This window comes from Gordionus sp. m RMFG-2023, chromosome 3 (assembly GCF_954871325.1).
Source record: "Gordionus sp. m RMFG-2023 chromosome 3, tfGorSpeb1-WG-v2, whole genome shotgun sequence".
In the NCBI taxonomy this organism is placed as follows: Eukaryota; Metazoa; Nematomorpha; class Gordioida; order Chordodea; family Parachordodidae; genus Gordionus; species Gordionus sp. m RMFG-2023.
In genome coordinates this window covers 33,919,324-33,932,627 of record NC_088777.1, presented here as the reverse complement: position 1 = coordinate 33,932,627, position 13,304 = coordinate 33,919,324, and positions in this window count along the sequence as shown.

Genomic DNA, 13,304 nt, shown 5'->3' with positions numbered 1-13,304 from the left:
GCTATCTTTTTATTGAGATTCAGTCCATGGTCTTGATGGTATTTGTCCTATATTCCTTCAGGACATCTTTTCCACCTTAATATGCTCAAAACTCCCATTCTTACTAAAATAACGAATTTATGTAATAAAATTTTCTTGCTTCATTTCTCCAATTCTTTTTGGTGCTAGGTTATATTTTCCACCTTAATATGCTCACAAACCCCATTCTTACTAAAATAACGAATTTCTGTAATAAAATTTTCTTGCTTCATTTCTGCATTTCCATTTGGTGCTAGGTTAATTGCACTTCAGGTTCCCAGTGATGATATTCAGCCCATGGCAAGCAAGAGGTTCTACCTTTAGACGCCTAGTTGTTAAAATTATATCTTCAATAATAAAACATGAACCATGTCTTCTCAGCCCTTTCCAACTAAGTGTGGGATATCTGGTGGCTGTGGCAGTTAAACATCTTACTAGAATACACTCAGAAATCATCAACCTACAAACTAGTTTTAAATCAAAATGAGCTTCTCAAATGCTTATAATACGCTTTCTCGGAAATCCTTCCTACCCTTTTCCCGGGGTTCTAAATTCTTATATTCTTGTTATCATCTACCTTCTACCCTTCAATTCGATATTTATAAAATTATATCTATTGAACGTATTCAATGGGATGTTCCTCTTGGATCTTTATATTTTTGTCTGGGTATCAGCGACATCGTTAAATCCATAAACTTATGCGTTCCTTAACCTTATAAGTCGGGTATATTGATAACGGTATAATTGGTGAATACAATGACGAAGTAAATAAAGTTGTGAAATTAATTATGGAGGCCAGGACTGCTATTGACCTCTCTATTAACCCGAAAAATTTAAAATTCATCACTCCCAGGACAATTAGATCTAATTCACACAACTTCAAACTTACCACCCAAGAGGAACTAAATCATTTCAGCTCCCCTTTTGGTGGTAGCACAACAATATTTTCTTCCTTCATGCCGCTCAGATTCTTGTTGAGTTGATGGATTTGTTTTCCCTACACTTCTCCCAAAAGATTTTTCCTTCTTGAAATAGGCAGAATGAATATGAAAGTATCATAATCAATTATATTTTCAAGGTGAACATTGATTCGAGTTTCATGGGAAACTAACAAATCGCTTCATTTTATATCAGTGCACATCTCAGAGCGTAGATTATTTTGGGAAACATAGTTTTTAATTTTAAAAAGGATTTATATACAGGGAGGTGATTAAATAAGAACTTTTTTTTATTTAAAAGATTTCTTAAAAAGGATAAAGAATATATTCAAAAATAAGAAAAAATTTAATATTAAAAAATATAATTTAAAAAACGTGAGAAAATGCCTCTAGGGAAATGGCACTGTCGATTGATATACCTTGTGACCTGCTTATTGTAAAAGTCCATATTTAATATTTCAATTGTAAACGTCCACTTTATTCATAAACATATCTAATTATCAAAAACTATTTAATAATATAAAACAGTAATCAAATATAATTATCATAAACTATCCGAAATATGAATTGATTCCAGCTTCAATGTCTTCTCCACCCCAAAAGGCACACAAAGAAAACTCCATTGTTGTTCACCAAAACCCCATGTGATCACTCCTTTCAACTCCTATCCCCTAGGGAAAATTAATCCTCATGTCAGAAAATGACTGACATTTAGTATATTATATTAAATTTATTTCTTCTATTTTTCAAGGGCTACAACACGCCCACCCTTCACAAGCTCAGCGTCCCTCTCTCTCTGGTGGCATTGTATCGAATCGTCCATTTGAATTCTATCAACTCTCGGTACGCCTTGAAAACGTTCAGGGAATTTATCGAATCGTTTCCTTTTATGATGATTTAGAGTATAATATCTTCTATATATTTCAATATATAATCGCTAAAAAAAATAACCATAATGACATTTACATCGCGGTATCCATATTTATAATCTATGGAATAGTAATATTGACAATATAATATACAAGCAAAACATAATAACTAATTGATTTAAATACATTTGGAAATATGAGTTATAGTATACATTATTCGGGGCCTGATTAATGGGAATTAGGAAATAATTATTTTACATGTAATACTGTAATGTGAATGTGTGAAATGCAATTTCAACAACATGTAATTTTCCTTCGGTCATGTGAAAAAAATTACATCTTTTATAAATATCTCTTAAAATAGATAGAAAAATCCATTTTTAGGTATTAAAAATAATTGCGAAAATTTTTCGAACAAAGATTTTAACAAAATTACAAGGAATATGTATAGAAATAAATTTAATATTTTATAGGGAGGAAAAATATATAATACGTAGACTATAAAATACTTTTCATCTAGGAATTACTCAGTATCCTAGGAAAAATATACATTTCTATCTAACCCTGCCATCACAATTAGCCCAAATTCACAGAAATGTAGAATGCAAAGTAACAAAAATTGAGAATATAATGTATGGTATGTAGAAATTTTTAATATATAATTCACAATATAAAATAATCTGAATTTTTTTTATAAAAAAAATACATGTTCATAATATACATAGTAAAAATCGGTTTGCTAAACTTAAAATGCTAAGGTAAACTGCAAATGCTTAGGTAAATTTTTTTTTATATTCTCTCTTAATTGAAGCGAGGTTCATTTTCTTATTCCATAAATAACTTATAAAAAATTATATTCTTAGATATATTCAATAATAAATGAATAGACATTAATAGTTGTATTTCCTTTTAGCTCACAGTACAGAGTTTAAATTCTTTAGTATGATTAAATTAAAAATAATTATAATTATATTTTTAATTTCATTAATATTGAATCCGCAAGGTGGCGTATTATTATTTCATAAAAAAATATTAAATAATAATATGCTAACTGGCTGATTTTATATTATTGTAATTTAAAATGTTATTATAATACTTTTTTTAAGATAATTATATTAATAGATTGAAATTATTTATTATGAGATAAAAGAAAATACAACTATATATCTATTCATTTATTATTGCTTATTTTATAGTCAAAACAATAGATTCTTTATTATAAAATTGTTTCCTATATATAGTCTTTTATAATTATGTCATTTAACTACTACTAATATGCAATTACATTGACCTCCATAAGATAATATAAAATGTAAGAAATATATAATTAGCGTAACCTTTTAAAATATATATAAACATTCAAATATAACATATCTTCTTTCCCACCAAGTTAAGATCGTCTATCAATCTTTTTATTACCAAGTTCAAGTTCATCTATTAATCTTTTTGTTGGCTTTCGTTCCCTTATTGGATAACGCGATTGCTTTCCTTTTTGACTTGGTTCAATTGGTATTATTGATTTGGTTTCGTCTGGTTCTTCCCTTATTCGTAGTTGATCTGCGTGTCTGATCGTGTTTTACTATAGAGGTTTCTAATTTTTCAGTAATTGATGGTTTCACCCAGTCTAATAAAGTACTTAGTCTTCTCCCCATAAATAGTTTGGCAGGTATTCGGCCCGTTGAGGAATGTTCGGAATTTCTATATGTAACTAATACTTCATTAAGGCATTTTTCCCCATCACTTGATTGTTCTTTATTAGCAAAATACCGATTTTTTATAGTTTGTATGCATCTTTCAACTAATCCGTTACTTCTCGGATGGTATGGTGTAGTTTTTATGTGTTTATATTCTTATTTTTGCACCATTTGTAAAATTCATTTGAAATGAATTGTGGACCATTGTCTGTGACAATTTGACGTGGAACACCATATCGTGTAAGCCATTTTTCTAATCTATTTATTAAATTTTTACTTGTGGTATCTTTGATTCTATCGATCTCTATCCATTTTGAATATGCATCAATTCCTACCAGCCAATAAAATCCGTCTAGTGGTCCGGCAAAATCTAAATATACCCTTTCCCAGGGTTGTGCTGGCGGATTCCATGGGTATACGGTAACTTCTGGTATATCTCTATGATGTTTTTGACACCCAATACAGCGGTTGACTAATTTTTCGACATCTTTATCTAATTTTTCCCACCATATATAATGTCTCGTAATGGTTTTCATCGATGTAATACCGGGATGACCTGTATGTAATATCTGTAAAACTCGTTGTAGTGAATATGGAATTATTAAGCGACCATTCCAAAATAGGATACCGTCATCATTTTCTATTTCATCTATTCTTGTTCTAAAAGCTTCTAATTCTGGTGCTTGATTTTGTATATTTGTACCATTTAATAATATTTTTACTCTTCTTAAAATTGGATCTTTAGCAGTTTCATCTCTAAGTTCTTTTCTTGATAGAGTTAATATGTCATAAGTAAGATTTCGTATATATTTCACTGTTTTTTGTTATTTTATTATCATTTTTCTCTATTGGGTTTCGCGATAAAGCATCTGCAATTATATTACTTGCGCCATTCTTATACATTATTTCATAATCATATGCTGATAATTTATAAGCCCAACGTAACAATCTTTGGTTTGTTAAAGCGTTTAAATCTCTGTTATCCCCATATATTTTTATTAAAGGTTTATGGTCCGTTCGTATTTTAAATTTTCGTCCATACAAATAGTTATGAAATTTTTCTACGCCGTTTACTATGGCTTTGGCTTCTTTGTCGATTGTTGAATAATTCTTTTCAGCATCTTGTAAAGTTCTCGAGGTGTAAGCTATTGGGTATTCGTTACCATTATCATATTTTTGCAAGAATACAGCTCCAAATCCTTGGTTTGATGCATCTGTTTCTAGTATTAACTCAAGATCCGGTTTATAAAATTGTATAGTATTGTGTTCTGTTACTATTCCTTTTGCTTTTTTAAATAATGCATCATCTTTTTTAGTCCAATTCCATTTAACATTTTTACTAGTTTTATTATGTAATTCGGCTATGATTCCATGTAAGTTTGGTATGAACCGTGTATAATAGTTTAATATACCTAAAAATGATTTTATGTCATGTCATGTCTATCTTTTGGTGTTGGATATTTTTGTATTGCTATTATTTTATTTTTATCCGGGTCTATTCCATTTTGATCTATTATGTATCCTAAATATGATACTTTTTCTTTCATAAAATTTATTTTGCTTGTTTTGACTTTTAATCCCGCATTTTGTAATTTTTTAAGGACTTGTTTTATATTCTCGATATGTTCAGTATCATTTTTTCCTGTGATTATAACGTCATGTAAATAAACTGCTGTATCTTTTCAATCAGCCAATAAATCGTCCATATATCGTTGAAATATTATTGGTGCTGTAGCTATACCAAAAGGTAATCGTAAATAGTGGTAGTATCCATTTGGATGCTCATTTGTAGGTATGCATTTTTGAGATCTAATGTTGTATATTTATTTCCATTCGCTATTTTTGCTATTAATTCTTCAAACGTTGGTAGAATGTGATAGTCTTTTAGTAGAAATTTATTTAACGTTACTTTAAAATCTCCACATAATCGTAGTTCGCCTGAAGTTTTACGTACCACTACCATTGGAGTACTCCAGGTTACTCTTGTTGTTGATGGATCTATTTTCTTGATTATATTATTTTCTTCCTCAGTTCATTTTCAATTTCTACTTTTAAAGGCAACGAACGGTACTCTTCTAGCTGGCAGTGCAATTGGTTTTGTATTTTCTTCCAATTGTAGTTTTACTGGTTTGACATTTTTTATTAATCCTAATTTATTATCAAACAATCTAGCAAATTCTTTATATAGTTTGTCAATATTTACGTTACCATTATCATTGTATTTATATCTATTGTTGATCATATTGATTTTTACATTTTTTGGTAACGCTAAGTCAAATTCCATAATCCATGAAAATCCAAATGGAGCTGCATCATTTGTTTGTGTGACTAATAATGGAAGCCATTTTATGTTATTATTCAATTGTACTTTTACATCAGCTTCACCCATAATTTTTATTCTATTATTTCCATATGTAGTTGGTGCTTTAGCCATTCTAAGTTTTGGCTTTCCGATTTTATTCCATATTATTTCATTAATAATGGTTACTGCCGAGCCAGTATCATATTCCATTTTAATTTTTTGGTTGTTTATTAATACCTCAATTGTTGGATGTTGCCCATATTTGTATATTTTTCTTATTGAGACATCCGAATCGTCTTCTTTATTATTGTAATTTGTTCCGTAAATCTTTTCTTTAGCTTTACAACATACGGCGAAGTGGTTTGGTTTCCTACATTTGCTGCACAATTTTTCGTAGGCGGGACAATTTCTAATAGCATGAAATCGATTACAGAAATAGCATGGTTTTCTCCAATTACTATTATTATTTGTATGGTAGTTATTATACCCGGACACTAGTTGTCTTTTTACATATGCTTTATTATCATTTTGATAGTGCCGTTTATCATTATCATTATTATTATACTTATACTGCCGATTATTTTTATTCGGCTCTTTGATTTTATATACCATTTTAGCAGTATTATTTATTTCTAAGTCGGTTCGTTCCATCGCTAAAGCCAATTCTACCACTTTGTTTAAGCTTAACGGTTGGTCTTCGTCTTTAGTATCTGGATATCTTAATCGTAGTTTTTTATCCAGTTGCGACATCTTTAGTCCGGCGATTAATTGATCTCGAATTCTCAGTTCTACATTGTCTTCAAATTCGCATCTTCGGGCTAGCTCCTTTATATTTTTTAAATCATTACGGATTCAGTAGCCCCGCGACTTAATCTAATGAAATCAATTCTTGATGCCAAAATAGTTCTTTCATCTTTATATGTCAATCCATCCTACCTCCTCTATATTCCTAGGATAGGGTAATTTTTTGATATCAGTTATAATGTTTATTCCTCCATATGCTATAAATAATTTTTTTAAAGTGGCGTCAGTTTGAGGAATATTTTTCACATTTAGTATATATTTGATATAATCAACGTAGTCCTCGATAGAACAATCCTCCTTTTTAAAGTCCTGGAGAATAATTTTATCCATAATTTCTAAATTTATATAATTTTTTTTTATAAACAGAAAAAAAATTTATAATTCTATATATTATTAAACTTGACCGAAGACCGAAAACCGCGCGACTTAGTTTTTTTTTTATTTCGTCGCCATTTTTTATAGTCAAAACAATAGATTCTTTATTATAAAATTGTTTCCTATATATAGTCTTTTATAATTATGTCATTTAACTACTACTAATATGCAATTACATTGACCTCCATAAGATAATATAAAATGTAAGAAATATATAATTCAAATAGCGTAACCTTTTAAAATATATATAGACATTCAAATATAACAGATTATATCTATTAATATAATTTTTATAAGTTATTCATATCATAAGATGAACTCACTCCAATTAATAGAGAATATTTCAAAAAATTTTAACTAAACATTTGCAATTTACCTTGGCATTTGCAGTTTAGTCAAACATGTGAAACACGTCAAACACCTTTTTAAATAATAATATAATTATGTTTTAAAATATAATAAAACAAAGAAAATTTGTAATTTTTTTTCTTAAAATAATAATACACCAACTTGCGGATTTAATATTAGTGAAATTTAAAATGTAGTTATAATTATTTTTAATTTATTTATATTAAAGGATTTAAACTATTTATTATGAGATAAAAGGAAATACAACTATTAGTATCTATTCATTTTTTATTGATTATATCTAATGATATAATTTTTATAAGTTATACATTTCATAAGAAAATTAATCTTACTCCAATTAATAGAATATATATCAAAAATATTTACGCATTTGCAGTTTACCTTGCTGCAAGTTTAGTCAAACCCTAGTAAAATGTGATGTGCTATAAAATTATTTCAAAGATAAAAAAACAAATGTAAACAAAATAAATTTACAAAAAAAATTTTTTTAAAAAAAAACTTTCTCAAGTATTTAAACCAAACAATATTTCCATCTTAAGGCATACTCATCAACACATTGCTCATCCAAAAATATATACCCATATATCATATAAATCCATACCAAATTTATATATAGATATCAAATTCATATTTTGCCCATATATCATAAATCCATACCAAATTTATATATAGATATCAAATTCATATTTTGCCCATATATCATATAAATCCATGCCAAATTTATATATATAAATCAAAAATATCAGACTTATACCAATATATCATATAAATCTATACCAAATTTATATATATCAAATTCATACATTAAATCAAAAATAATTAAATATATCATATGGTGTAATTCACATTACACCACATTTCATAAAAATGATTAATTACTTCAAAATAAATAACATTAACACACTCCCAATAGATCCCTTCATAATATATCCACCTTCCCTTAATAATATATCAACCTTAATTGAAACTGGATTACATTCGCAATATAGTAACATTAATTAATAATAAGCCATCCCACCACACATAAAAATGGTTAATTACTTCAAAATAAATAACATTAACACACTCCCAATTAGGCCTATTCAAAAATCTAATCGAATAATTACGAATACGAATAATAAATTATTTGTTTTATCTGAATACGAATAATCATTTATTCGATTCGAATAAAACGAATTATTCGAATAAAACGAATTATTCGAATAAAACGAATTATTCGTAATATTTAATAAATTATTTTATAAATCTAACATTTGTCATTTCTATTTGTTGACCTGCCAATCTGACAGGTGATGTGTTTGTGTTTATAAAAATTCTAACACAAATTCATAAATTTCTAGTGAAAATTTAAATTTTTATTTGCCACATTTTTTGAATCTCACGAAAAGTTTATTTTTTGAATCTCATAATAAATTATATTAAAAATTACATAAACCAGATATAAAAATATATTACATCTCTACAATAATTATTGTTAGCTAGCCTAATTATGTTAGAGGAAAATGCTTCTGATGAAATTATGCTTGATGTTGAAGATGAGAAAATTTCCTCACAAAAGAGAGCAATCATATGGGATCAATATCAAATCCTTAAAGAGGGTGAAAAGGCTGCTTGCAATCATTGCAAGACTATTATAAAATGTAAAGGCAAAACAACATCTCTTATTAATCATTATAATAGGTTTCATTCACACCTTAGTAAAAAAAATAATAAAATTGACATTTTTTTAAAGTCTACACCAAATTCTTAAAAAAAATAAATAAAATTGACATTTTTTTAAAGTCTACACCAAATTCTTAAAAAAAAAATTAATTTTAAGGATGATTTATTAAAATTATTGATAAATAATAATATACCTTTTAAAATTATTAATTCAAATGATTTTAAAAATTTTATAAGTGATCTTGATTGTTCTGTAAAATCAATATGCTCCAATACTCTTAAATTGCACATGTATAATATATTTGCAGAAAAAGAACAGTTGGTAAAGGAAAAATATATAAAAATATCAGATTAATTTTTCATCTGACATTTGGACTAGCAACACAGGTTCCTTTTTTAGGGCTAGCCCATTTTATTGATGATAATTTTAAAATAAATATCATAATTTTGGATGTCAGTCCAATAAATGAAACACATTCAGGTGAAAATATATTTAAAGCCTTTGTTAAAATAATTAAAATTTATAATTTAGAGAATAAAATTTTTTATATAACTTTAGATAATGCATAAATCATTTATTGATACATTTTCTTTAAAATATCCATTAATAAAAATAGGGCACATCCGATGCTTTGCCCATGTATTTAATTTAATATCCAAAGAAATTTTAAAAATTTTAGATCCTTCAATTCTAAAACTAAGAAACATTATTAGAATGATTCGTATGTGGTGGAAGGCAAATGCATATCGGATCCCCATGCTCTCGAAAATGGCAAGGGATTATCTATTACAAGGAACATCAACTGCTTGTGAAAGGCTTTTCTCAGTTGGAACTAATTTATTGTCAAAAAACCGCATGTCATATAAGGAAGAAAATAAAAGAAAAACTCTTTGCCTTAAAAATTGGCTTAAATTATAATTAAATTAATAATATACATTTTAATTTTGTTTATAACTTGATTATATATTATTTCTTATCAGATTATTGATTACATATTATTATAATTTTTTCTGTTTAAAATCAAATTTGTAATAAAAAAATTTGTCAATATATTTGAGTATGATTTATTTTATTAAAAAAATTAATTCGAATTATTTGAAAATACAAATAGTAGATTTTATTATTCGTGCGAATTCAAATAGTAAATTATTAGATTCGTTTAAACGAATCGAATATGAATAATGCACTATTCGATTCGAATTCTTTTTTGAATAGGCCTACTCCCAATAGATCCCTTCATAATATATCAACCTTAATTGTAACTGGATTACATTCACAATATAGTAACATTAATTAATAATAAAGCATCCCACACATGTCCATCCCTTTAAAAACCAAAAATGCATAATTATATAACAAATATTTTGTTATAAAAATCCACTTCTATATATATTTCGGTTATTGTCACTCTTGGGGGGGGGGGGGGTATATTATTTTTATTTTATTTTATTTTTTTATGTTATTTTTTTATGATATTTTTTTTATCAATTTTTTATTTTTGCCTACAAATTTAATTTTTTTGTAAGATATTTTTAGGAGAATTTTGCTTACAAATTTAATTTATTTTTGTTGTAAAATATAGGAATTATTAATTCCGCAAATTTAAGATATTTTTAGAAAATTTTGCCTACAAATTGAATTTTTCATTTAAGTCTACAAATTTTTATTAATTTTGTATTAGGGATAAAATAGACCCCACCTTTGAAGTTTAAGTGATTTTTAACCTTTCTAGTGAAGGGTTAAATCGGAATATAGTACGCAATTAAATATAGTATTAAAATTTATACACGAAATATAGTATTAAATACCCAATTTTATTCATTAAATTGAAATATATTATTGAAATTAATACAGTGATTTATAAAATGAATAAAAATGTCAAAATGTCAAAACGATTTTACAATTTTATTTTCTAAAATATCTATATTCAAGAAGATATTCATGAATATTATCGCGATCCCCATTCTTTTATAGTTTGCTTTTAGGTCCCGCCACAGCCTTTCGACTTTTTGGGTGTGGATGGATCTGTCATTAGGATTAACAAAATTTCGCGAATGATTGACCCGATAATGGTAATAACTGGCTTGTTCTAGCCTATTATATATAAATAGATTTAAATTTATTACCACTTTTGATTTACAGGAAAAATATATTTGCATACCCTAACCACGAGTGAGTCATTATCGTCGAATCTTGCATTACATTATCTTTAACCACATGCAGTGTGGTAACAAATATCTTAAATAAAAATTTGTATAAAAAACTTTTTAAAATATCTTAAATAAAAAATTAAATTTGTAGGCAAAATTCTCCTAAAAATAACTTAAATATCCGGAATTAATAATTCCTATATTTGACCACAAAAATAATTAAATTTGTAGGCAAAATTCTCCTAAAAATAACTTAAATATTTTACCATAAAAAAAATTAAATTTGTAGGCAAAATTCTCCTAAAAATAACTTAAATATTTTAGCACAAAAAAAATTAAATTTATGGGCAAAATTCTCCTAAATATAACTTAAATATGCGGAATTAATAATTATGATATTTTACCACAAAAAAAATTAAATTTGTAGGCAAAATTCTCCTAAAAATTTCTTCACAAAAAAAATTAAATTATTAGGCAAAAATAAAAAATTGATAAAAAAAATATCATAAAAAAATATGATAAAAAAATAACATAAAAAAAATAACAAAAAAATAACATAAAAAAAATAACAAAAAAATAACATAAAAAAAATAACAAAAAAATAACAAAAAAAATATAATTAAAAAAAAATAATATACTCGCATGGCAGTAACCTATATTACCATTAACCCTCAATTACACAAATTATATCTTAATCACACTTAAAATCACCAATCTAATATTTTTCTAACCCTATATATACATATATATCTTTGCTCTATAATCCCCAACATTTAAATATTCAGCAATCTTTTCTGTCCTGCATTACGTGAGGTCTGTCTTCCTAATGATGGAAACCTATTCGCCATTCAATGAGTCTTAAGGCTTACCAAATAATAAGACAATAACTTATTGTCTACTATTGTATGTAAAAACATACATCTAGACATATAATACCACAATATTATTGTCTTAATGGGCCAAATGAAGACATCTAATACCACAAATATTATTGGCTTAAATGGGTCAAAATGAAGCATACATCATATATATATAATAAATTAATCATTTTATTTTCATTTTCAGTCCTAAAACTCATTATATACTTTCTATCCTTTTCCTTATTTGCTAAATATAAAACAAAATGCTAAAACCCTTAATCTCTACCCATATCAAAATCTTATTTTTCCTACACTCACCTTGTATAGTGGTTAGTAATTGCGTTGTGTTTACCCTAATGTACCTCTCAACCTGACATCAACTGGCAACATTGTAAAAGTCCATATTTAATATTTCAATTGTAAACGTCCACTTTATTCATAAAAATATCTAATTAAGATCAAAAACTATTTAATAATATAAAACAGTCATCAAATATAATAATATTATCATAAACTATTCGAAATATGAATTCCGCCCCAAAAGGCACACAAAGAAAACTCCATTGTTGTTCACCAAAACCGCATGTGATCACTCCTTTCTCCTATCCCCTAGGAAAAATTAATCCTCATGTCAGAAAATGACTGACATTTAGTATATTATATTAAATTTATTTCTTCTTTTTTTCAACGGCTACAACAATCTTAATTGGAATCTGTTCCAGAGGAAAAAATCTTCCTGGGAATCACCCAAAATTTAGAGTGATTTTTGTCCGTGTGTTTGAAGAAATTTCGGGTTCTGGATATGAAAGCATCGATTGCGTAAGAAACAATGAAAAGTAATAATACATTCAGTATATTACTTAATTTTTTGAATTTTCGCTCTAACCAAAGATTTGGAGCTAAAGGAAGACGCAAACCGATTAACGCATATGTGATCCCAAGCAGACATGCTCCAAAGAATGAGTGTTATTTCATCACGCCTAATATAGTCTCTAAAATTAAAACCTACGAGTTCCAACATCTAAGGAATATTGGCTGAGCAGAGAGCTCTAACAATAATAAAGTTAACTGCTTGAGTAGAAGGCTGTCTTTTGAGAAGAGACAAGAGGATGATGTTCACTGCCATCAATGGAGAGCTGCCAGAGTTTGCAAGATGAGGGCGTGACAATATCACAGCATACCGAAGACATAATTCGAAATCTTTATTGGAAAGAATCAAAAAAAAATTACTGCTTTTAATAGCTTCGAGCCTATACATTAAA